This window comes from Sorex fumeus, unplaced genomic scaffold, assembly GCF_029834395.1.
Source record: "Sorex fumeus unplaced genomic scaffold, SorFum_2.1 ptg000036l, whole genome shotgun sequence".
Taxonomy (NCBI): domain Eukaryota; kingdom Metazoa; phylum Chordata; class Mammalia; order Eulipotyphla; family Soricidae; genus Sorex; species Sorex fumeus.
This window is the reverse complement of record NW_026606093.1, coordinates 23,141,765-23,166,225: the sequence shown is the minus strand read 5'-3', so window position 1 is coordinate 23,166,225 and position 24,461 is coordinate 23,141,765. Positions and strand designations below refer to the sequence as shown.

The window sequence follows — 24,461 nt, the reverse complement described above, 5'->3', positions numbered from 1 at the left end:
TAGACCCCCAGTCCCGAGACATGAGACCACTTCTCACGAGTAAGGTCAGTGATTCTCAGATAGCCAGAGAGGCAAGGCGGAGGCAGGGGGGTGGGCTGGGGGACGGGGGAGCAGAGAAACAGAAGCCTGCACCCCTCGCAGCCCCCCTCTGGCCTCTCCCACCTGGGGTCCCCACTTCACAGCCCTCGTACGTTCCTGTGCCCTGTTCCCCAACTGCGACTGGAGGACACGGACTCTGTCCCAGGGGCTGCGTCCAAGGACCCCGTCACACATGTGGGGACACACGCCAACAGAGGCCGGAGGAGAAATCCAATTTCATGTGATGATTTGGGTTTCCTGGACCACACTCATGGTGCTGGGGGCTTCCTCCTAGCTCTGAACTTCAAGGTCACTCCTGTAAGGACTCAGGGGGCCCCACATGCACGAGAGCACAAAAACAGACCCCAGCAAAATCCCAAGTGCCCAGATTTCCACGGGCCCCTGCTGCAAGGCTACGAGGGACACTGGCTGGTACAGCCATGCTGGAAAACTAGCAATGAGAACAAAAGTGGTTAACACCATCTTCCATCAGTTCCAGGGGTGTGTGTGGGGGAGGGGGGGCAGCGTTGCTAAAAGGAAAAATGCATATCAGAACCATCACAGAAGGACGACTCGAGAAATACTCAAAATCGGCCAACTACCTACATATCATCAAGAGTAAAAGAGCTGGGCTGTGTTCAGAGCGGGACTGGGCCTCCTTCCCCAGGTCCCCAGTTTTCTAGCAGCTTGGCAGTCACACCCACAAACCACCCCCAGCACCATGTAATCTCATCAACTTCCAAGACCCAGAGACTATAAACTAAAGCTCCCAGAAGATGAGCGACACAGAATGTCCTCACTTACCTCACTTACTTATCATAAGTATCACATATGGGGCAGGAGCGATGGCACAGCGGGTAGGGCGTTTGCCTTGCACGTGGCTGACCCGGGTGTGATCCCCGGCATCCCATAGGGTCCCCCGAGCACTGCCAGGAGTAATTCCCGAGTGCAGAGCCAGGAGTAACCCTTGAGCATCGCTGGGTGTGACCCAAAAAGGAAAAAAAAAATCACACATTTGTTTGGTTATAACATACTTGCTTGTATTCAGGCTTAAATGGCTCCAGAATGAAACACAACAACCTTCACACACTTCCCTCTTATTGTGGTGGGAAGGTGGTAGGTTGTTTGAATATTATCTGTAATGAACTATTGTGAACTACTTTTATGAAAATAAAAAATATATATATAACAGAAAAAGAAAAGAAAGGGCTGGGCTGAACTGATAGTACAGCAGACAGGATGCTTGCCTTCCGTGGGACTGACCTGGGTTCGACCCCCAGCACCACTTATGGTCGTGCCCCCCCCCCCCAGCCTACCAGGAGTGATCCCTGAGTGCAGAGACAGAAGTAAACCCTGAGCACCAGTGGGTGTGGCCCCAACACCCACCTCACACCCTCTGCAACACACACATCAAAAAACAAGTCAATGGGGCTGGAGAGATAGCACAGCGGGTAGGGCGTTTGCCTTGCACGCAGCCGACCCGGGTTTGATTCCCAGCATCCTATATGGCCCCTGAGCACCGCCAGGAGTAACTCCTGAGTGCAGAGCCAGGAGGAACCCCTGTGCAACGCCGGGTGTGACCCAAAAAGAAAAAAAAAAGATAAACAGTTAAATCTATTATTACAAGATGCTTGTGAGATCCTAGGCAACAATGAAAATCAATTAGCCTCAGCGGCTGGTGATAACAGGATGGGAGTAATCTTGAGGAAGAGAGTAGGCACGATAGGACTCTACTGATGTGACTTTCCAAATCTAATCTGTGTGCCTAGAGCCAAGAAAACAGCTTAGAGCTGGAGCGATAGCACAGCGGGGAGGGCATTTGCCTTGCATGTGGCTGACCTGGGTTCGATTCCCAGCATCCCACTGGGTCCCCCGAGCACTGCCAGGAGTAATTTCTGAGTGCAGAGCCAGGAGGAAGCACTGAGCATCGCCGGGTGTGAGAGAGAGAAAGAAAGAAAGAAAGAAAGAAAGAAAGAAAGAAAGAAAGAAAGAAAGAAAGAAAATGGCTCAAAGGGCTGCAGCACAAGCTTTGCATATGGGGGTCCTGGGGTCTGATGTTTGGTCCCCAAACATCACCAGAAGTGACCCCCCCGAGCACTGAGCTGAGAGTAGCCTCTAAGAAATGCCAGGTAGGTCCCAAAACAAAGAAGAGAAATAAAAGGATGTTTGGTTTAATTTATGTGTTTATGTATGGGCTGGAGTGATACCACAGCAGATAGGGCATTTGCCTTGTACGCAGCGGACCTGGGTTCGATTCCTCTGCCCCTCTCGGAGAGCCCAGCAAGCTACCGAGAGAATCTCGCCCGCACGGGAAAGCCTGGCAAGCTCCCCGTGACGTATTCAATATGCCAAACACAGTAACAACAAGTCTCACAATGGATGCGTTACTGGTGCCCGCTCAAGCAAATCGATGAACAATGGGAGGACAGTGCTACAGTATGCTAGAAAAGCAATCTTGGGGCTGGAGCCATAGCACAGCAAGGAGGGCGTTTGCCTTGCACGCGGCCGACCCGGGTTCGATTCCCAGCGTTCCATATGGTCCCCTGAGCACCGCCAGGGGTGATTCCTGAGTGCAGAATAACCCCGGGCATCACAGGGTGTGACCCCAAAAAAAGCAAAAAAAAAAAAAAGCGATCTCCCTTGCCTGGGGGAGTGACCGGAAGTGGGCGTGAGGGAAACTTCTGGAGCTCGGGAAATGTTCTGATCCTTCAGGTGGTCTCAGCCTCCCCTGTGCATCTTTTCATTAAAGTTCACACAATATTGCATTTCACGTCCGTTTGTTAGACTTCAGTGAAAGGTTAGAAAATGTCTCCATTCCCACTTCTGTCTGTCTCTGCGGCCCCTTCAAATTAAGGGGCAAAGCCATAAAGGAAATCAAATCACCGATCATCTGTGAGTGCATAAAATAACCCGGTGGGGTTCTTGTTCTTTTTCTTTTTTTCAGCTACGAAATGAAGAGGATGAGATAATCTCTGTGGAACCTTCTAACTCGGGATAGTACGCCGCTTTGATCCTATTCTTAGTAAAAACCTCATTAATCAGTAATAAGAAATCCTTCCCAAATTAGTGAAGAGTTAAAAATATGGAACATTTGTTTAAAGAAGGCGGCCGGGCTGCTTTCAAGAACTAAGCACATTGCAAATTAAAATATCAAGGTCCACCAAATTGAAGTTAATGAAAAAAATCACAACACACATTAGGCTTACACTACTTAACGCCGCTTGAATAATATTGAAATCCTGCGCCGTGCCCACGGTACAGCCTTGTTTCAAACCATTTTAATCAAGAGGAGTCGTGAATGCCAAATTACTACATCTGCTGGATGACAAGAGACCTCATCGGAGCATTTGACGGGGACAGACTCCCAGCTCGCACGCCCGGAGGCCACCGTTAGACCAAAGCTTCCAACCCACACCCAGAAAGAGCCGCACCAGGGCTAAGCTGGGCCCTGAAGCCCCAGCATGAGGCATCTCGGGGCAGGGCTGACATGCAGATTACGGGGGAGACTTAAGACACCCCAGAGAGCTCAGGAGCGCCAGCCATGACAGCAAACTCTAAGCAGGCAGCAGGCCGGATATTCTAGGCGCCGGTCATAAATAAAACCTCTGCTCGGTAGCTAATCTCACGGGAGCTTCACAAACACACACACACACACACACACACACACACACACACACACACACACACACGATCAACCGAGGCCCCCTTTGCAGACTGGAGGAGCTTCCAACCGGAGGTGCCGCCCGGCCCGGCCCCCTGCAAGCGGACTCTCTCGGGGCCTCGATGCTGCCATCACTACAATGGGGAGAAACTGGCCGTGAGTCAGATGTGGGCATGGGTCTGCGTTCATCCAGTCATATGCAAACGTGAGCCACTGGTGGTCCACGCCAGCATCGATGTATTGAACACATAGAGACTCTAGGGGAGCTGGCTCCAAGGAAGTCGCTTCCTGCAGGCTGCGAGGCAAGTGCCCAAGGCAGCGTAGGCCTGAGGACTTCCTTGGCAGCTGCTAAACGTTTCTCAGAGGTGAGTGAGGGCACCAGAGATAGCACCAGGGCTAAGGAACTTGTCTTGCATGTGGCTGACCTGTGTTGAAATGCCGGGCATTGCAGAGTTCCTGCCAGGGGGGTCACTCCTGAGCACAGGTCAGGAATAGCCCCTGAGTGACCGGAACCATAATCCAGCGGGTAGGGGGCACTTGCCTTGCACGCGGCCGACCCGGGGTTCGATTCCCAGCATCCCATAGGGTCCCCCGAGCACCGCCAGGAGTAACTCCTGAGTGCAGAGCCAGGAGGAACCCCTGTGCATCACCGGGTGTGGCCCAAAAGGCAAAAAAAAAAAAAAAAAGAAATAGCCCCTGAGCTCCACAGAGTGTGGCCCCCCAACCCAAATGAACCAAAGGTGAGAGAGGGAACCTGTGACCCCAGCAAATGTCCTCCCCCACCCACCCCACTGCAGAGACGCCACCAACGGGCTTGACTGGCAGCCCTGACCTTGGGCGTGTTACTCGCACAGGTCCCGCCGCCTCTGAGCACGCACACTTCCAAGCTTCCTCCCCGCCAGGGACAGCGCAGCTGAGCGCGACGGCCTCCCTCCCCCTCCTCCGGGCTCCGCCACCTGTCCCTGGCCCAAATCCGGACCCCAGAGAGGCATTTCCTGAGGCTGCCAGCTCACTGACCCGGAGGTTAATCCGACCCCTCTGTGGCCAGGCCACACAATGATGAGCCTCCCTCCTCCTTCCTTCCCGAACCTCCACAGAGCGCCGCGGGTCCAGACAGCATTCTCGGCCTTAGTGGAGAGGCGGATGGTGGCCGGGACACGCTGCTGAATGCAGAGGCCCAGGCTCAAGGCCGGGTTCTCCAGGGGCTTCCTCAGCCCGAGGCCTGTCCCAGACCCAGGAGAATCCTCTCGACTTTTTTTTTTTTTTTTGCCTTCTGGGTCACACCCAGTGATGCACAGGGGTTCCTCCTGACTCTGCATTCAGGAATGACTCTTGGCGGTGCTCAGGGGACCCTATGGGATGCTGGGAATCGAACCCGGGTCAGCCGCGTGCCAGGCAAACGCTCTCCCCACTGTGCTATCGCTCCAGCCCCTCCTCTTGGCTTTTCCTGGTGCCTGGCAAGGGGCTGGGGGAAGTGACTTCCCCCAGGGCGAATAATGGAGCTGGGAGGGTCGGAGAACTGGTATGGGGGTGGGGAGCATGTGGAGTGCTCGCGTTGTCTGCAGTTGATGCAGGATCCTGACACTGTTTGGTCCCTGGAGCATCCTGGGAGGTCCTGGGTATACTCCGGAGGAAGTTCCCTGGGATGGTCCAGGGAACCCTCGGCACTGCCGGGCTCCAGAGGCGTCAGCTCTTCTGGTCCTTGCAGCGAACTGCCGACCCAGATGGCGGAGAATTACTGGGAGGGGGCCCCCAGGTCTCCTAAGCACCCCCAGAAAAAGAGAGCAAAGGAGACAAAGAGAGTTGGGTGCCAAGTCCGGGAGGCTCAGCTTCCGTTTCAAATGGGGCCCCCTCCCCTCCCCCTCCCCTCCTCCCCCCAGCTCCCACCTGAGCAGGCACCAAATACGTCTCTGAGGTGTTGCAGCTTTCTGAGCCTGGGGCCATCCCCCCCACCCCACCCCACCCCACCCCACCCCATGTGTGAACGCCCCAACTGTCCCGGCCATGAGCAGGACCCAGCCCCGTTCTGTGGCAGCACCGCCCGGTTCTGAAAATAGAGATGAAGGCAGCTCGCAGGCTCGCCGGGCGCCTGACTCCTGACGGAAACCCCGGATGTCGGTGACTCGGGAAAACAGAATGTCCCATCAGCAGGCCCAGGGCACGACCCTTCCTTCCTCTTCCTCTCCCCTAGGGGGTTGGGAAGCGGGCACCCCCCAGGGCACCCCTTCCCCCAGCCTCTGTGCCAATCATGTCTCCACAGAAAAGCATGCTGGCGCCTCACCCCTACCCCCCACTCTTGTGCCCCAAACTCCAGGCCAGAACCGTGGCTGGGCAGGGCTTGTGGAGCGGAGTGGCGAGAAGGGTGGTCTCCAGAGAGACACCCAGACCCTCATCTGCCACAGGCCGGTGCAGCTCTGGAGAGCCACGGGTGGGCCACTCATACCAAAGATTTCCCGCATCCTCCTAGGCAGAGCCAGGGATTACCACCGATGTGTTATCGGCTCAATTCTTCCTGCCGGGAGTCAAGTATAATACCTTGGTGACGCGCTTCGGGGGTGCGCCCTGCACAGAGCTCTGTCAACGACACATGCGGTGGTTGCGGGTTGGACCCTCACCCACCCTCCCAGACACTTGCTCCTCCGGAAAACGCTCTGGGCAGCACCCAGCTGGAGGCAGAACCCAAACCCGTGGGCAGAGCCCCTGGGTAGGCTGGGGGTGGGAGGGAAAGGGGGACCACCTGGACAGAAGCCCTGCTTTGAAGTGGCTTTTGGGGGGATAGCGAAGTTCCCAGTTACCACCTTGGGAGCTGGGGGAGGGCAGGACAAAGTAGGGGACAGACCCGCACACCACTGTCTCTCCGCGGGGCAGTGTGGGAACTGCAGCATGGCGGAGAGCCTGGCAGGCACCCAGGGGCGATCAGCAAGAGAAGAGATGGTGGGATGAAGGACGGGGGCCAGCCCCCGTGGGCGCACTCTGGAAGCTGGGCCTTCAGGAGGAGGAAGAGGAGGCTCTGCCAGCCATGCTCAGGGGATCTGAGGTCTCAGCGGCACTGTGATCACAGGGTCACACCTGGTCATGCTCCAGGGTTCATGCAGTGCCATGAGGCACCAGGCATGCACCCCAGCTCTCTGCGCTATCTCCCTGGCCCCAGGGACCTTGAACAGGTAATAGGTTTGGAGGTCAGCAGAGGGTGATGGGTAATGAGGTGAATGAAACAACATCTGTCCTTTCACTCATTCTGCCATTCATTCATAACCCATTCATCCCTTCATGCCTCGACCCATGAATCCTTTCATTCCTCCATCCATCGATCCATTCATCCATCAGTTTTATCCATTCACGCCTCTACCCATTCATCCATCAACTCCCATTCATTCACCATCAATGCCTCCATCCAATGACCCATCGGTTCATTGGCCCATTCACCCAACAACCACACAGTTCTACATGGGAGGAGACATCGGGGTATACAGTACAGATACGCACACGTGTGCTTGGGGTTGGCAGGAGCCAGGGCCTCTGGAAGGGGCTAGGTCAGCCTAGAGAAGAAAGTCAAGGCAATTCCCCCGCGACCAGCAAGACCCTCCACATCCCTCCCTGTCAAGGAGGAGCCTGGAGTCGGATGAGGTCCCCACGGACCTGCACACCCAGGCTGGTTACAGAAACTTTGGTAGATCTACACAATGGAATACTATGCAGCTCTTGGGAGAGATGAAGTCATGAAATTTGCTTATAAGTGGATAGACCGGGAGAGTATCATGCTAAGTGAAATGAGTCAAAAAGAGAGGGACAGACATAGAGGGACTGCACTCATTTGTGGAATATAAAGTAACATAACATGAGACTGACATCCAAGGACAGTAGACACAAGGGCCAGGAAGATTGCTCCATAGTTGGAAGCCTGCCTTATGAGGGGTGGGGGGAGAAGGCAGCTGGAATAGAGAAGGGATCACTAAGAAAATGACGGTTGGAAGGATTGGTCGGGATGGGAGGTGTGTGCTGAAAGTAGACTAAGGACCAAACGTGATGCCTTTTGGAACCTGTGTTCCAAACCATAATGCCCCAAAACAGAGAGAGAGTATGGGGGAAATTGTCTGCCAGGGAGGCAGGAGGAGGGTGGGAAAGGGGGATGTACTGGGGAGATTGGTGGTGGGGAATGTGCACTGGTGGAGGGATGGGTGTTTGATCATCGTGTGATTGAAACTCAAACATGAAAGCTTGTAACTGTATCTCATGGTGATTCAATAAGCACTGTAGCACTGTCCTCCTGTCGTTCATCGATTGGCTCGAGCAGGCACCAGTAATGTCTCCATTGTAAGACTTGGTATGACTGGCATATATCGAATATGCCGCAGGGAGCTTGGCAGGTTCTGCTGTGCGGGAGGGATACTCTCGGTAGCTTGCCGGGCTCTCCGAGAGAGAAGGAGGGATCGAACCCGGTCAGCCGCATGCAAGGCAAACGCCCTAGCCCTACCCGCTGTGCTATCGCTCCAGCCCAATTCAATAAGATAAAATTTTATTTATTTATTTATGTATTTATTTATTTGCTTTTTGGGTCACACCTGGCGATGCACAGGGGTTACTCCTGGCTCTGCACTCAGAAGTTACTCCTGGCGGTGCTCAGGGGACCATATGGGATGCTGGGAATCGAACCTGGGTCGGCCGCGTGCAAGGCAAACGCCCTACCCGCTGTGCTATCTCTCCAGCCCCAAGATAAAAACAAACAAACAAACAAAAAACAGTATGCCCAGGGCCTGGGGAGTAGGAGGGGACACGGAACCTGGCACCACCATAACTTGTCTCTGTAACTTCCCTTAAATGCACCCGGGGGACCTATTAGCTACGCTGAAGAATTGCTGAGGGGAAGAAAAGGGCCGTCCTCTGGCCCGAGAGCGGAGCTGGATTAAAGGAGCCAAAACCCTGTGAATGCCAGCCCTTCCCCCCCAAAATCCATCACCTCCACTCTCCCTGTCACTATCATCCCCTTCCAAGTCAGAACAAGGGCTGCCAGGCCTCGTTGTGCACGGAACGCAGGAAGCCCTCGAATGCATCCCCGGGCTGCAGGAGAACTGACAAGCTCTCGGCCATTGATTCCAGCAGATCTCAGGAGCCAGAAACACCCTAGCCGGGAGGGAAGCCCAAATCCTCTTGCGCTGACCTTCGCTGTCCACCCAGATCAATTCTCCTTAGCATCCAGCGGGGCACGCGCTTCTCTGGAAGTTGTGGAGAACAAGTCAAAGTTTCCCTGGTTGGGGCGGGGAGGGAAACTCAACCCACTCCCCTCCAAGGGAAACAAAGCAGAGAGAATGATCACACCTCAACACTGAGAGCAGCCGGGGGCCCCAGAGAGATACGGCAGCGGTTACGGTGCTTGCCTGGCATGTGGCCACCCCGGGGTCTCTCCCAGGACCACCGTGAGCACGGCCAAGAATGATGATCCCTGAGCAGAGAGCCAGGATTGTCAGCCCTGAACAGCATGGGGTATGGGGCCGAACCGAAAAGAGACGGTCGAGGCGAGTCTGGGGGAGTTGCGTTCTAGGGTTCTGTAGGAGCAAAGGGAAGGGCAATTGGGCAAAAATGAACATTTGCACCCCCAAAAGCTCCTCATTAGCTGTCCCCTAGGTTTCCTCCTCAGGCCGGTTGGGATGTGGCAAAGAACATGGTCTGCAGAGGTGCAGCGCTGGGTTTTGTACCTGTCACAGGTACATCTGCGCATGCCACACACACACACACACACACACACACACACACACACACACCTGGATCCCCACCTCACACCACACATGAAAATGAACTCAAATTGGATCACAGACCTAAATGCAAGAACTAGAACTCCAGGGGCTGGAGTGATAGCACAGCTGGTGAGGCATTTGCCTTGCACATAGATCCGACCTGAGTTCGATTCCCAGCATCCCATATGGTCCCCTGAGCACCACTAGGGGTAATTCCTGAGTGCAGAGCCAGGAGTAACCCTTGTGCATCGCCGGGTGTGACTCCAAAAAGCAAAAAAAAAAAAAAAAGAACTAGAACTCTAAGACCGGGGCTGGAGCAATAGCACAGCGGGTGGGGCATTTGCTTTGCATGCGGCCCGACCTGGGTTCGATTCCCAGCATCCCATATGGTCCCCTGAGCACCGCCAGGGGTAATTCCTGAGTGCAGAGCCAGAAGTAACCCCTGTGCATTGCTGGGTGTGACCCAAAAAGCAAAAAAAAAAAAAAAAAAAAAAAAAAAAACTAGAACTCTCTAAGACCTCTTAGAAAAATAATTTGCGGATCTTCATGACCTGCGGTTACTTAGATATGACACCAAAAGAATAAGCCATAATAATTTTTTTAACAGATAAGCTGGATTTCATCAAAATGAAAAACATGTACGATACAAACAGTAGCACCAAGGAGATGAAAAGACATCCCAGAGATGATGAGGAAACATTTGTAGATGATTTATTAGGTAAAGGGGCTTATCTCCAAAATATCTTCAGGACATCAGGAAGTCTTGCCGCTCAACAATAAAAAGACGACACAATTTTAAAATAGGCAAAGTCTATTAATAGCTATTTCTCCAAAGAAGATAGGCACATGGCAAAGAAGTACATGAACAGATGTTCAACATTATTCATCACCAGAGAAATGCAAATCGAAGCCACAAACGGGAAGTCGTTTCATACCCACGAGGATGGGCAGAAAAGTCCCGACAATAACAAAGATTTGCACAAATGTGAAGGAAACGGCCTCCTCCATACTGAGCTGGAAGCAGCGTAAAAGGGCGTCACCACTTTGGAAAAATACCTTGATGGGAGGGGCAGCGGGGAGGGCGTTTGCCTTGCACGTGCCTTGCTGGGTTTGATCCCCAGCATCCCATATGATCCTCAGAGCACCGCCAGGAGTAATTCCTGAGTGCAGAGCCAAGAGGAACCCCTGAGCATCACCAGCTGTGGCCCCCCAAACAAAACCAAACCCCCAAAAGCCCCAAAACAAAACAAAACAAGACCTTGATGGTTTCTCAGGAAGTTAAAGACAAAGTTACCCTAGAACCCAGCAATGTCATGACAACATTCTTCCCAATAACCAAAAGTCATGGAAATAACCCAAATACTCACTGAAGGATGAAGAGATAAACGAAAATGTGACAAGCTCTGACAAGGAGATAGTATTCCGCGAGGAAAAGGCATGAAGTCACTGATCCATGCCGGAACCAGGCAGAAATCAGATCACCTCCATGACAGGCAACAGCAGCCAGACACAAAAGCATCCCCGCTGTGTGCCTCCACCTGTAGGGAACACCCCAGCAACACAAACCCGAGGAGGAGTGGGGGGTCCAGGCTGGGGGTGGCAGTGGGGAGGGTGCAGGGGAGAAGTGACTGCTCGTGGGGCTGACTTGGGATAATGATACTGGCAGCCCCGCAGCTCCGAACACGCCAAACCACAGAGCTGAACAGCAGATGAGGGTATTCATTTGCTGTGGGTGCCAGAAACATCTCTTCTTGGGGCTGGAGCGATAGCACAGCAGGGAGGGTGTTTGCCTTGCACGCGGCTGACCCGGGTTCGAGTCCCAGCATCCCATCCCATTGGTCCCCCGAGCACCGCCAAGAGGAATTCCTGCATGCAGAGCCAGGAGTGTGACCTGAGCATCGCTGGGTGTGACCCAAAAAGCAAAGAAACGTCTCTTCTCGGGACTCTGGAGGTTAGACACTCACTGCCAGGGGCCTTCACCTGGCCTGACCATTGTGTGCCTGTCTCTCTGCTCATCTTTGGCTGGAGGGGGCAGGGGCAGCCCCGCACCCACCCTCGGTGATCTTCAGCAGCTCAGGGCAGGGACTGGAGGGTGTGGCCAGAGGATGGGGCCCACAAGGGTCACTCAGAGGTGTGTGGGATCCCTCCAGAGAGGCGACGCTCGGCAGATACTGATGATACTGGTACACAGGGTTGCCAGGGATCTGACCTGAGCCAGCAGCCGCTCCTTCCTCCTCCTCCACTTCCTCCTCGTCTTCCTCCTCCTCCTCCTCCTCTCCCTCCTCCTCCTCCTCCTCTTCCTACTCCTCTTCCTCCTGCACTTCCTCCTCCTCCTTCTACTCTTCCTCCTCCCCTTCCTCCTCTTCCTCTTCCTCCCCCTCCTCCTCCTTCTCCTCCTCCTTCTCCTCTTCCCACTCCTCTTCCTTCTCCTCCTCCTCCACTTCCTCCTCCTCCACTTCCTCTCCCTCCTCCTCCACTTCCTCCTCCTCTTCTTACTCCCCTTCCTCCTCCTCCTCTTCCTCCTCCTTCTCCTCCCCTTCCTCCTCCTCCTCCACTTCCTCCTCCTCCTTCTCCTCTTCCTCCTCCTCTTCCTCCTCCTCCTCTTCCTCCTCCTTCTCCTCCTCTTCCTCCCCCTCCTCCTCCTCTTCCTCCTCCTCCTCCCCTTCCTCCTCTTCCTCTTCCTCCTCCACTTCCTCTTCCTCCTCTCCCCCCTCCTCCTCCTCTTCCTCCTCCTCCTCCTTCTTCTCTTCTTACTCCCCTTCCTCCTCCTCCTCCACTTCCTCTTCCTCCTCCCCCCTCCTCCTCCACTTCCTCTTCCTCCTCCTCTTCCTCTTCCTCCTACTCCTTCTCCTTCTCCTCTCTGTATTTTAGGGGGGAAGGAGGGGGGGGAAGTAGTTTATTTAGAAACCACTTCCGGCACTGCTCAGGGCTTACTCCTGGCTCTGTGCTCAGGGATCACTCCCTGGGTGAGCACAGCTGTGTGGGGGGCCCCAAAACAAAAACAAATAAGTAAATAAAAAATAAATGGGGGAGACAAAGCTGAGCCTGTATCAGCAGGAGAGAGGTTCACGACATGTGAATGACATCTCAACACTCATCCGCGACGTATGATATGCACAAACCTGGTCTTTCCAGTGAGGAAAGGAGGCGCAAGGCACAGAGGGGCTGAAGACCCCAAATCCCCGCCCGGCGGAGGCAGGGGAAGGAGAACTCACCGTGCTGACCCCAGCTCCTTCGCCTGCACCCACTTAGCCTCCGAGGCTCAGAAACGGAACCACTCGATGATGACAGGCAGGTAAGAGCACTGTAGAGTGAACAGAGGAAACTGCGTAAGAACGGAGCACAAAAGGCTCTGGGGTTGCCAGGGCGAAACTGATGCCACGACAGGCTGCCACTAACATGAAGTCTCAACTCGGCCTCAGGTTCTGTTTCCCCAAAGCAGGACTTGCAGTTTCTGGGAGACTCCCAGTTGAGTCGTTTCCCGAGATAAGGGCAGTTGGGTACGGCTGGTCATCGGGGGACGGGGGAGAGGGGTCACTGTACCCTCCTTAGAAACTGTTGCTAACCCTTGTCTAATAGCGGACCACCTTTGTAATAGGGCCAATGCTAAAAAAGATCAGTATAAAAATTGCCTCTTCACTCTGAGCGCTACATAAACTGTTTGTGATTTGGAGTCGGGGTCCTTGTCAAGACTCCACCGTCTGGGATGAGTCTCGGACCCTAGCTCGGGCTAGGAATACAGTTCCTTTGCTTTTGCATTATCACGCGTGGAACTGGATCTCTCTGCGACTGGGGATCTGAAACTCGGGCACAACAGGGTGTGCAGCCCAAGAGGGCACCAAAGCCGCGGAGAGGCCCCCGGAGACCCGCAGAGAAGCCACGTGACGGCAATTCCAGCTCTGCCGCGTGCCCGACGCCCCTCCCCCTCCCCCCCAGCCGCGTTCCCACACGCTGTGGTCTGCAGAAACAGTAGCACTGGTGCGCGGCCCCGGGTCCGGGGTTCCGCTAAGAGAACAGCATTCCCGGGGAAAACAGCATCCCAAGTGGAGGGAACCACCGCGGCATGCCCAGCGGCAGGCCACTTCCAGACCTGCTCAGGAAATTGCCAACTTGGCGGGCGTGGCGGAGACATATGCTTGATCCTGGGGGGCGGTGGAGGGGTGGGGGTGGGGGGCAGGTGACAAAGCCAAGGGAAGCTGAGTGAGGTCAGAGGCCCCAGGAAGGTTCTGGAGCAGGAGTGAGGGAGGAGAGCGGGGAGAGGGGGCCAGCCCGCCTGCCCTCCCCGACTCAGTGGGCAGAGAGAGAGGGCCAGGATGCCCACCCTGGAGACAGCTCTGGACACAGCAGGAGCAGGAGAGGAGGGATGAAGAGGAGTGAGTGAAGGGCTGGAGCGATAGCACAGCAGGGAGGGCGTTGGCCTTGCACGCGGCCGACCCGGGTTCGATTCCCAGCATCCCATAGGGTCCCCCGAGCACCGTCAAGAGTCATTCCTGAGTGCATGAGCCAGGAGGAACCTCTCTGAGCATCGCCGGGTATGACCCAAAAAGCAAAAATTAAAAAAAAAAGAAAAAAGGACGGGTGAAGGTGAAATGGCAGAGAGACAGAAGGCGAGATGCTTGCAGGGCACCCTCAGACCTGCGTTGGACTCGGGAGGGAGGACGTGCAGGAAGGGAAGGGGGGTTCTGCGGGAGCCTTGGAACTGCCGCTCGGGGATGAGGCTGCTGACAGTTCTTCATCTCTCCCACTGCTGCTGCCTCTTTTTTCTTTTCTTTTCTTTTTTTTTTTAAGGCAGTAAAGGGAGGGGTGGGGAAGGGAGCGACACAGTGAAGCTGCTTGGTGAACAAAAGGCCCGGCACGCGGGCGAGCTCCGCTGCTTCTCAGGATCCCCTGCTCTGCCAGCGTGCTATAATTACATCTCCTGCGGGTACACCGCCCCTGAGTGCCAACACACCCCACGCAAATGAACCCCGGACGGCCGGCAGGATGGGCCGGCGGCGGCCAAGCGCCCACCTGGCGGGGAGGAGGCCACACCGGGGACACGCGGAGGAGAACGGGAAGAATCAACGCGCCAAGTCGGGAGTCCAGGATGGTGCCCAAGCCAGCTCGGGGGCCCGGAGTGACACGTTGACCTCTCGGGGCTCAGTTTCTCTGCTGTGGCGTCCATGGGGTGCCACGGGCAGTCTGAACCGTCACCGCTGACTCATTGCCTTGGGGGTCAGCACTGATCTCTGATCTCCCCGTTTTACAGAAAGAGAAACTGGGGCTGGAGAGATGTAACTGCTCCAGGTTACCAGGCAAGGTTATTTTTTTTTTTTTTTTTGCTTTTTTGGATCACACCCGACGATGCTCGGGTGTTACTCCTGGCTCTGCACTCAGGAATTACTTTTTTTTTTAATTTTTTTTGAGTCACTGTGAGCATCTCCTGCCCCCGAGCCTGGCTGTCCTCGCCGGGGCCCCTTGGAGGGGAGTGGGTTGAGTTTCCCTCCCCGCCCCGACCAGGGCTCCAGGAGCCAAAGACCTCCAGAACCAGCCACCACCATGGTGAGACCACTCTCCGCACACATGAAGGTACCGACAGGGGAACAAAGGCATGCGGGTCCCGGGGCTGAGATCTCCAAGCCTGCTCGGATCAGGGCTGAGCATCCTCCACCCAGATCCTCCAAATTCCAGTAGGCAGGGGTCACACCCACCAACTTGCCCCCTGGCACCGTGTAATCCCATCAACGGCCAAGACTCAGAGACTATAAAACCCAGCTCCCCAAAGCGCGCGGCCGCAAATCATCTCATTCCTACTTTGGACAAACTGGCAGGCTACCGAATGTTACCTGCCCACATGGCAGAGTCTGGCAAACTCCCGATGGCGTACCCAATATGCCAAATACCAGTAACAATGAAGGGTCTCATTCTCCTAACTCTGAAAGAGCCTTGAGTATGGCACTTTTTAAAAAAATCTCAGGGCTAGGATGAAGGAGACATTACTGGGGCCTGCTCGAGGCAATCGACGAATAACAGGATGGTTGTGATTGATTGATTGTGAGATAGTTACAAGCTTTCACGTTTGGGTTACAATCACACAATGATCAAACACCCATCCCTCCACCAGTGCACATTCCCCACCACCAACATCCCCAGTATACCCCCTTTCCCACCCTCCCCCTGCCTCCACGGGGACAATATTCCCCATACTCTCTCTCTACTTTTGGGCATTATGGTTTGCAATACAGACACTGAGAGGTTCTCATTTTTTGGTCCTTTATCTACTTTCAGGAATTACCCTTCACGGTGCTCAGGGGAACCATATGGGATGCTGGGAATCGAACCCGGGTCAGCCGCATGCAAGGCAAACGCCCTACCCGCTGTGCTACTGCTCCAGCTCCTTTTTTTTTTTCCAGGCCAGGTTTAAACCCAGCTTGGTCTTGCTTCCCAACTCATGGTTTATTGTTTAATAATTAATGAAAACCCGTAGGATTTCATTGGCTTTGATGAGGGGCATGGGGCCACACCTGGCGGTGTTCATGACCAACTCCCGGCTCAGTGCTCAGAGATCACCCCTGGGGGCTGCCCAGGGCGTCCGAGGCGTTACATGGAATCAAATAGGATTGACAGCCTGCAAGGCAAGACCCTGTCTCCCTGTATTAGCTTCCTGACCCCCCAAACTCACATTCTTTTTGGTTGCTATTTGTGTTTGTTTGTTTGTTTGGGGAGGGGGGGTCACACCTAACTGTGCTCAGGGATCACTCCTGGAAGTGCTCAGGGGATCCTACGCAGAGCTGGGGATCAAATTGGGGGTGACTGTGTGCGAGGCAAGCTCCTTAACTGCTGTATTACCTTTCCCGCCCCCAGACCCACACATTCTTTTTTTTTTCTTTTTTGGGTCACACCCGGTGATGCTCAGGGGTTACTCCTGGCTCTGCACTCAGGAATTACCCCGGCAGTGCTCAGGGGACCATATGGGATGCTGGGAATCGAACCCGGGTCGGCCGCGTGCAAGGCAGACGCCCTACCTGCCGTGCTATTGCTCCAGCCCCCAGACCCGCACATTCTTAGCTACCACAAGTCCTACTGCGCTTGCTACAAATGAAGCAGGAATCAGGAAGGGTCCACACTCCTTCCTCCAGTGCTCCAGGAGGCCCCGCAGGGCTAATACACACTCAGTACTGTAGGGACGGGGCCAGAGAGACCGACAGCTGGTCAGGCGCTCGTCTTGCATGCAGCTCACCGGGGTTCTATCCCTGGCACCTCTTACGATCCCTGAGTCCCACCAGGAGTGATCTCCTGAGCACCAAGCCAGGAGTAACCCCTGCACTGTTGGGTGTGTCACCAAAACCAATAATTTTTTTTAAAGAAATGGAGAGACACTGTCCTTATTAAGGAGCAATAGCAAAGGAGGTAAGGCGTTTGCCTTGCACGTGGTCAACTCGGGTTCAATTCCCAGCATCCCATATGGTCCCCTGATCACTGACAGGAGTGATTCCTGAGTGCAGAGCCAGGAGCAACCCCTGAGCATCACCAGGTGTGACCCAAAAAGAAAAAAAAAAGGGGGGTAGCTGCTCAAGGGGTCCCTGAAGTCATGCCCTCAAAAGAGTCCATATCTGAGCCCTTCACTTTCAAAAAGCTCTCTCCAGGACTGGAGAGATAGCACAGCGGGTAGGGTGTTTGCCTTGCATGCGGCCGACCACGGTTCAATTCCCAGCACCCCATATGGTCCCCTGAGCACCGCCAGGAGTAACTCCTGAGTGCAGAAACCAGGAGTAATCCCTGTGCATCGCCGGGTGTGACCCAAAAAGCAAACAAACAAACAAAATAAAGCTCTCTCCGCACCGCCCCATCCTCACCTCTTCCAGGAAGCCCTCGGTGTCTGCATACCATTCTGCTCTTACTAAGCAAAGCCCAAGTCTCGCGTGAACTCCAGGAAGCCGAGAGCCAGTGGCTGTGTCCCTTAGCACCCTCGTGCCCAGCCAGGGGGCTGCCCCCACCCTTTACCCTACTCCTCAGTCCCGAGAGAAGAGGCAAAGTCTCTGCCCACCAGGGTTTGTGCAGTGGCCCCCCAGAATGTCCCGGGCCACAGGTGAGCAAACCTTCCCCACGGGGCACCTTAGCCCTTGGGAACCCCTGGGAGCGGGTTGGGAGTGGACCTGTTACTCGGAGAGGAAAAACGGAAACTGGCCTTGTCGGCATCAGAACCTCCCGCGCTCAGGAAAGCTTTTTTTTTTTTCATCAATAATAAATAACACGCGGTGTTTATTTCCCTCGCAACTCGTATTTCTTAAATATCGCTGGCTCCTGCATCAAAGCTGTCTGTCGTCTCGGGGAACCTTCGCGCCCCTTCTGGCTGAGGAGTTCAAAGCCCCTCAGAGAGGCCCCTTTATCTTCCCTACAGCTCCCCGAGGAGGGGGATGTGAGGGCCCCCTGGGCCACTCTGCCTCCAGCCTGTGGACGATAAATAGTTACTAACTGGGTCCCCTCAGACGGTGCTTTTCCTCGCTGTGTGGACAGGAGCGAGGAGCGGGGAAATGACACTGGCTCAGTTCCCACAACCCGCCAGATGCCTCCCCTCACGCCAGTCCTCTCATCCCAGGGTCTTTACCCCCACAGCAGGCATTCAAACTTCCTTGCAAGGATGCAAGATCCGTCCATACGAGGCGCACGTGTGGCTTGTCAGCGGCGGCAGTCATCAGAGCCTAAGATGCAGGTAACGGTAACCTTACCAGCCTTTAAAACGTGCACTCCCTGGGGCTGGAGCAATAGCACAGCAGGGAGGGCGTTTGCCTTGCACGCGGCGACCCGGGTTCGATTCCCGGCATCCCCTAGGGTGCCCCAAGCACCGCCAGGGATAATTCCTGAGTGCAGAGCCAGGAGGAACCCTTGTGCATTGCCAGGTGTGAGCCAAAAAAGCAAAATAAATAGATAAAACGGGCGCTCCCAGCAGGAGAGGCAGAAGGAAAGGTAGCGTGTTGCCTTGCACGCAACCAAGCTGGCTTTGATCTCCAGCACCCCATGGAGTGTCCTGAGCCCGCAAGGAGTGATCTTTGAGCACAGAGCCAGAGATAGCCCCCAGCACTGCTGGGCATGGCTCAAAACACCCAAAATATCAATCAATACGAATGCTCCGGGCAGGAGAGTTTGTGCAGGAAGTTAAGGTGCTTCCCTTGCACTCAGCTGACCTCCGTTCGATCCCTGGCACTGCATATGGTCTCCTGAGCACCACCAGGACTTAGCCCTGAGCACAGAACCAGGAGGAAACCTTGAATACCGCCACGTGTGGGTCCCCAGCTCCAATAAAACTAGGCACTCCAGGCTGGAGAGACTCCGGGTTCGGGTTAAGGTATTTGTCTTGCACGCAGCCAACCCTGGTTTGATCCTCGGCACCGCCTTGGAGCTCTGTCGGGACTGGCCAACTCAGAAGTAGCTCTCGAGCACCACCAGGTGTGGTCCAAACCTCTCCCGCCCAAGCACAAAAATACAACAGAGCATCTGCCCCTCCCTCCCTCAGGCCTAAGAGGAGAAGGGCATGGGCAGACTCAGACCAATCTCTCTGCATCAAATGCCAGTGCTGGCTGGTACTTGACAAGCCAGCAGGAGCTCCCTCACATTCCTCCAGGGAAGAATGCCTGGCTCCTTGACTCATCTGGGGAAAAAAAAAAAAAAAAGGAAAGTGGAGAGAGAGAGAGAGAGAGAGAGCCTTCAAAAGCGAACGAGACGATTGTTCAACAACGGGAAAATTGATGAACACGAGCACAGTGTAGACGTTTAAAGCCTAACCGTGACGCTAATGGAGCTGGTGGTAGGCTGGTGAATAAACAAACAGAAGGCAGGGAGTTCTCTCTCTCTCTTTGTATAATGCCTGCCACCACGAGAAAAATTAGGTTTGCCAGGAAGTACAGCGCAAAGGCTGAACTGGCTGGGACTCTCGCGCATTCTGCCCATCCCTTTGATTTCTATTCTTTTTTTTTTTTTTTGATGTCTATTCTTATCCTATGGCGTCACTGCTAGAACAAGCGATGGGGCGTCAAAACCAGATCATGTCCAGGGTCGGGAGAGCATCTCCTTGGCTCCGGGCTTCCAAGTTCCACGTGGTTTGGGCCCAGGTGAGGGCTTGATGCGGATTGGCTAGTAGGGCTGGGGGGCGGGGTCATATTCGAAGCGGATTGGCCAGTCGGCTTGGGGGCGGGGTCAACCGGTCCAAGCCTTTCGCCACCTCCACCCTTCAAGCATGCGCAGTAGGCGGCTGAAGGTAGCACCCCTCCCACTCCACCCCAAAGCTGTCTCCCCGGTGTGGCCCTTGGCCACTGGGTCATATGGGAAGTGGGCGCACGGTCCCTGTCTTCTGAGCCGGTGAGATGGTTCAAAGAGCTGGAGCCCAAGGTTCCTTGAGAACTGCCAGGAGTGACCCCCTTCCCCCTCCCCCCTACCTCCAGCACCGAGCAGGGAGCATCCACTGAGCACTGAGCTGGGAGCAGCCCCTGAACATCGCGGGGTGTGCCACCCCCCCCACACACACACACAAACGAAGAAAAAAAACCAAAGAAGACTGACAGGTGGTCTTTGAAGGACCTTTTAAGCAGAGTGGGGCGGAAGGCCTCGCGATCTCAAGCCAAGTCAAGCGGCCAAGCAGGCAGGCGCTGGGTTTGCAAGCCCCGCGCACAAACCCAGCCCGGGCCAGGGTGGTCTCGGGTGGCCGGGGCTGCAACTGCCACCGGCAGGCTTCCTGGCGGGGAAGCAGCGAGCTGGAGCCTTGGAAAACACAAAGCAGACCTGGCTTCCCTCCACCCTCGGCTGCTCAGACTCCCCGGGGAGAGATCTCCTGCTCCGAGCATCCCCAGGGGGGCCCGGGGCTGGAGAGGGGGAAAAGCCTCCCCAGGGAACTGTCTGCACCACGGCTCCGGCCAGAGTCCCCCCCCCCCCAACCCCACGGGCATTTATTTGCTGGGAAATTCACTTAGCCTGGATTGCTCAGCTTTTGCCTTTTCAATTTCGAGGACTGGCTTCATGAGAGAGAGAGAGAGAGAGAGAGAGAGAGAGAGAGAGAGAGAGAGAGAGAGAGAGAGAGAAGGGGTGGGGAGGGGGGGAGTGCTGGCAGAAGAAGGGGGAGGGCAGGGCGTTTCCCTCCCGCCTTGGGGGGGTGGAGGAGGGCCCAGGGGACGCCCCTTGGAGTGGGGGGCACGGGCCTGGCAAGGGCGAGCAGAGCATCCAGGCGGCCCGGTCACTGCGCGCACGCTCGGGTCTGCAGCCTGGCGGGCCCAGCTGGTTGCATCTGCCTGCAGGGGGGAGGTGGGCAGGGCTGGGGGAGCAAATGCCAGGCCTGTGGCGGGTGGCGCCGGGCCAGCCCTGCCCGTACCCCTCTGCAGGCCTTTTTTTTTTTCCTGTGAGAAAAGAATGGGAGGAATGCTGGTTGCCCAGATCCGCCCCCCCACCCCCCAACCCCCAGGCCTGGGCCCGGTTACGTCGTGGTCAAGTGCAGGCGGAGCCCAGGATTCGCGCATCGGCTTGAGAAACTCAAACCCGTGGTCAGAAACATGCATGCGGCCGCGGCGATGGACACGGAGGGTCTCCCCCTGCGCGGGAAGGCGCGTGCGCGGGGTTGGGTGCGTGCACGGCAGGGGGGGGGGGCGGTGGACCGGGGTCTGCAGAGCCGGCCCTCTACAAACCTCTCTGGAAGAGCAGAGCGTGGTACCCCCAGGCCCTTTACAGCTCTGCTGGGACCAGATCTCCAGGAAGTGCTCGTGATTGCGATCCAATTGTGTCCCTGGCTAGAGCCTTGGGCTGGGGAGCTGGGACCGTGCAAGGGGGGGTGGGGGGGAGGAAGAACTTCATTGGGAAAATATGTTGACAGGATTTAATGGGAAGCGGAAAGAGCCTCCTGGAGAAACGGGGCTGAGCTGAGCACGCCAGCAATTTGCATGGGGCTGAGCAGGGAGTATTGAGTTAAAAGGCCCTGGAGGAGGGAGGGCGGGGTGCTGGGCGCCCCCCAGGCCCGGCGCAGGGTGAGGAGCGGGAAGGGTCCGCACTCATTCCCCTGCAGTGCCTGGAGCCTGGTACCCTGAAATCCACCTTGAAGTGGGAACTAGCTTAAGGCAACCCCAGCTAAAAGGAACTCAGAAAACTCAGGCCCCAAACCAAAAATAAATAACCCCCACCCCCCAGGAAAAAAAAAAAAACACCAGGAGGCCAGAGTGATAGTACACTTGCCTTGCACTAGGCAGACCCCTGCAGACCCACCTTCCACTGCCTCCACAGCCCTCCCCACCCAAATCATTCCCAGAGCCCCTCCAGGAGTGATCCCTGAGTGCAGGGCCAGTGATCCCTGAGCACCGCCCTTTGTAGAACAAAAAAAACAACTCCCCCCACCCACGCCCCCACACACTAGTCCTCACTTAAGAGACCAAAGAAAAGGATGAAGAGCACAGCAGGGAGGGCGTTTCCCTTGCACAAGGCCGACCCAGGTTCGATTTCCAGCATCCCATAGCATCCCCCAAGCACTGCCAGGAGTAATTCCTGAGTGCAGAGCCAGGATAACCCCTGAGCATCGCTGGGTGTGGCCCAAAAAGCTAAAAAAGAAAAAAGAAAGTGATGAAGAGAAAATTGCATTTAATGAGCAGCTAGCGTGAACCCGGCCTAGGATGGCTCCCAGACTCTGCAGCCGAGTGGGGGCATTCTCCCAGAGCTGGGCTAAGGGTGCTGCGACCCTGAAGGCTGAAGGCTGATGCTGAGTCAGGATGTCCCCTCCAGAATTCAAGAGTCCCCTCCCCACCACCACCACCACCTCTCAGGGTCTCCTCACTAGACAACTTTGCTCAACCTCCCCAGGCCCCCACCCACTGCAACAGCAGCAAGGCCCATCGCCGTGGGTGGGCTCCTCCCCCTCCCCCCAGTCTCTCCGGGTATCAATGTCCAAAAAATGAAAAAGAAAGAAAAGGGAACGCGGGGCTGCCTGTGTTCCTGGCTGGGGGGTGGGGTGGGGGTCCTCCTGTTCAGTTGCACACAGCACAGGCAGGCCAAACTCCTGCCGAGGAACTGAGACCCAAGGAGGGACCCCGATGTGGTTCTCTGGCCCTTCACCAAAGAGGCAGCAGCCCCTAACCGTCAGCACGTTGCAGCGCTGGCTTCTCTGGCTGGCTCGCCATAGCTGCTGTTCTGGTCAGCCTCCCGCCTGGGCTGAGCCCTCCAGGGAAGAATGTTCTGCAGGACTCCGTCAGCCCAGGAGGCCAACAGCAGGGTCTGACCTTCTCCTTCACGGCCAGCCAACTGGCAGAGGGAGCCAAGGAAGGAAGGAATGAATGAGTGAATGAATGAATGAATGAATGAACGCACACAGCAACAAAAGCTGCCCCAGAGGCAGACCTTGGGACTATCCACTCATGCCCTCTCTCCCCAGGGGTCAAAGGGTTATACCTGCCTCACACCTTGGAATAAGTGAAAGGTTTCCAAAACCCCAGGTCCCCGCCCCACGCCCAAGGCTGCAGACAGGGAAGGCCTGGGCCTGGGGCCCAGGAGTCTGAATTATTAACAAGCTCCCAGCTGTCTGCAAGCCTGAGCCAGGTCTTGAATCACGGATGTATGTAACTTGGCGCACGCCCATCCCGTCCTGCACTGGGGCCGGATGAAGCTGAGGAATCAAAGCCCAAGACGTGACTCTCCCTGGGAGCCGGGCCCGAGGGGCGACTGGCCGGGGTGGGGGTGGGGGGGGCCGTGGCTGCAAGCGGCCGGGTGAGGCCTCACCCCGTTCTGCAGGTGGGGCGCCATGGAGGCAGGGAGGCCTGATTCTTCGCTTCACCCTCCCCAAGAACACAAATGCAGGGGCCGGAGCGACAGCACAGTGGGGAGGGCGTTCGCCTTGCACGTGGCTGACCCGGGTTCAATTCCCAGCATCCCATAGGGTACCCCGAGCACCGCCAGGAGTCATTCCTGAGTGCAGAGCCAGGAGGAACCCCTCCCTGGGCATTGCCGGGTGTGACCCAAGAAGAAAAAATGAATGAATAAATAAATAAATAAAAAGAATGGCTCTCCCCTGCACGGGCTGTTAATAAGCTTTCAGGAGAGCACCAGGTAGGAGCAAGTAAGAGTGTAAGACACAGCATCAGCGAGACAGCCTCTGTGATTTCTGAATAACGGGCCCGAAGGGCTTTAGGACCAGAGGGACAGCTTTCTGGATTTCAAACACTCTAAATTGGGGCCAGAGTGATAGTACAGAGGGCAGAGCACTTGCCTTGAATGTGGCCGACCTGGGTTGCATCCCAGGCATCCGACGGGATCCCCCGAGCCCCTCCAAGAGTGATCCCTAAGCACAGAGTCAGGAGTGAGCCCTGAGCACTGCTGAGTGTGCGCCAAAAGCCAAACAGAGCACTCTAGGGGCTGGAGCAATAGCACAGTGGGGAGGGCGTTCGTCTTGCATGTGGCTGACCCGGGTTCGATTCCCAGCATCCCATAGGGTCCCCCGAGCACCACCAGGAGTCATTCCTGAGTGCAGAGCCAGGAGTGACCCCCGAGCATCGCCCGGGTGTGACCCAACAAGCAAAAAGACAAAGAACACAAATGCGGCTTCCCAGGCCCCGGCTGGATGTCCCCGAAGGGCAGGCACACTTGTGGCTTCAAGTGAGAGAGAGCCCAGGATGCACGTCCTGTCCTGCCCTGCCCACCGTGCCCAGTCCTAAACGCAGAGTCTCTCCAGTGTGGGGGGCCGGGCCGGGTCCTCGAGGGCCAGCCGTCCAGCTCCCTGTCCTGGAGGGACGCGGGGACCCCGCATTCACTCATTCATTCCCGAAAATGAAGGCCGAGCTAAGCCGCATGCAAGCCCAACAGACAGACACAGGCAGGGTTGAAGGAAGCTTATTCGCTTCCGTAGGAGCCGGGTCCCCAGTGGGTCGGGCGCTGAGAAGAGAAGCTGAAACTCAGCAGAGGCGAAAACCCTCCACCCCCCCCCAACCCCCCAACCCCCCTTCCCTCCCTTTCCTGTTTCCCCAGAAGCTCTGGGCAGGCACAGTCCTCAGCCC

The 24,461-nt window shown here is 55.9% G+C and overlaps 2 protein-coding genes across 2 annotated transcripts in view; one reads left to right on the top strand and one right to left on the bottom strand.

Annotated features, from left to right (window-relative positions):
- TSPAN11 (tetraspanin 11) overlaps nucleotides 1–24,461 on the top strand; it is a 271,039-nt gene that overhangs the window by 189,506 nt on the left and 57,072 nt on the right. The window lies entirely within an intron of this gene.
- Nucleotides 1–24,461, bottom strand: part of TSPAN9 (tetraspanin 9) — a 170,754-nt gene that overhangs the window by 110,250 nt on the left and 36,043 nt on the right. Inside the window, exon 2 of the mRNA XM_056117861.1 lies at nucleotides 12,687–12,775. The gene's annotated coding sequence lies outside the window, so the exon portion shown is untranslated. The remainder of the gene's footprint in view (nucleotides 1–12,686; nucleotides 12,776–24,461) is intronic.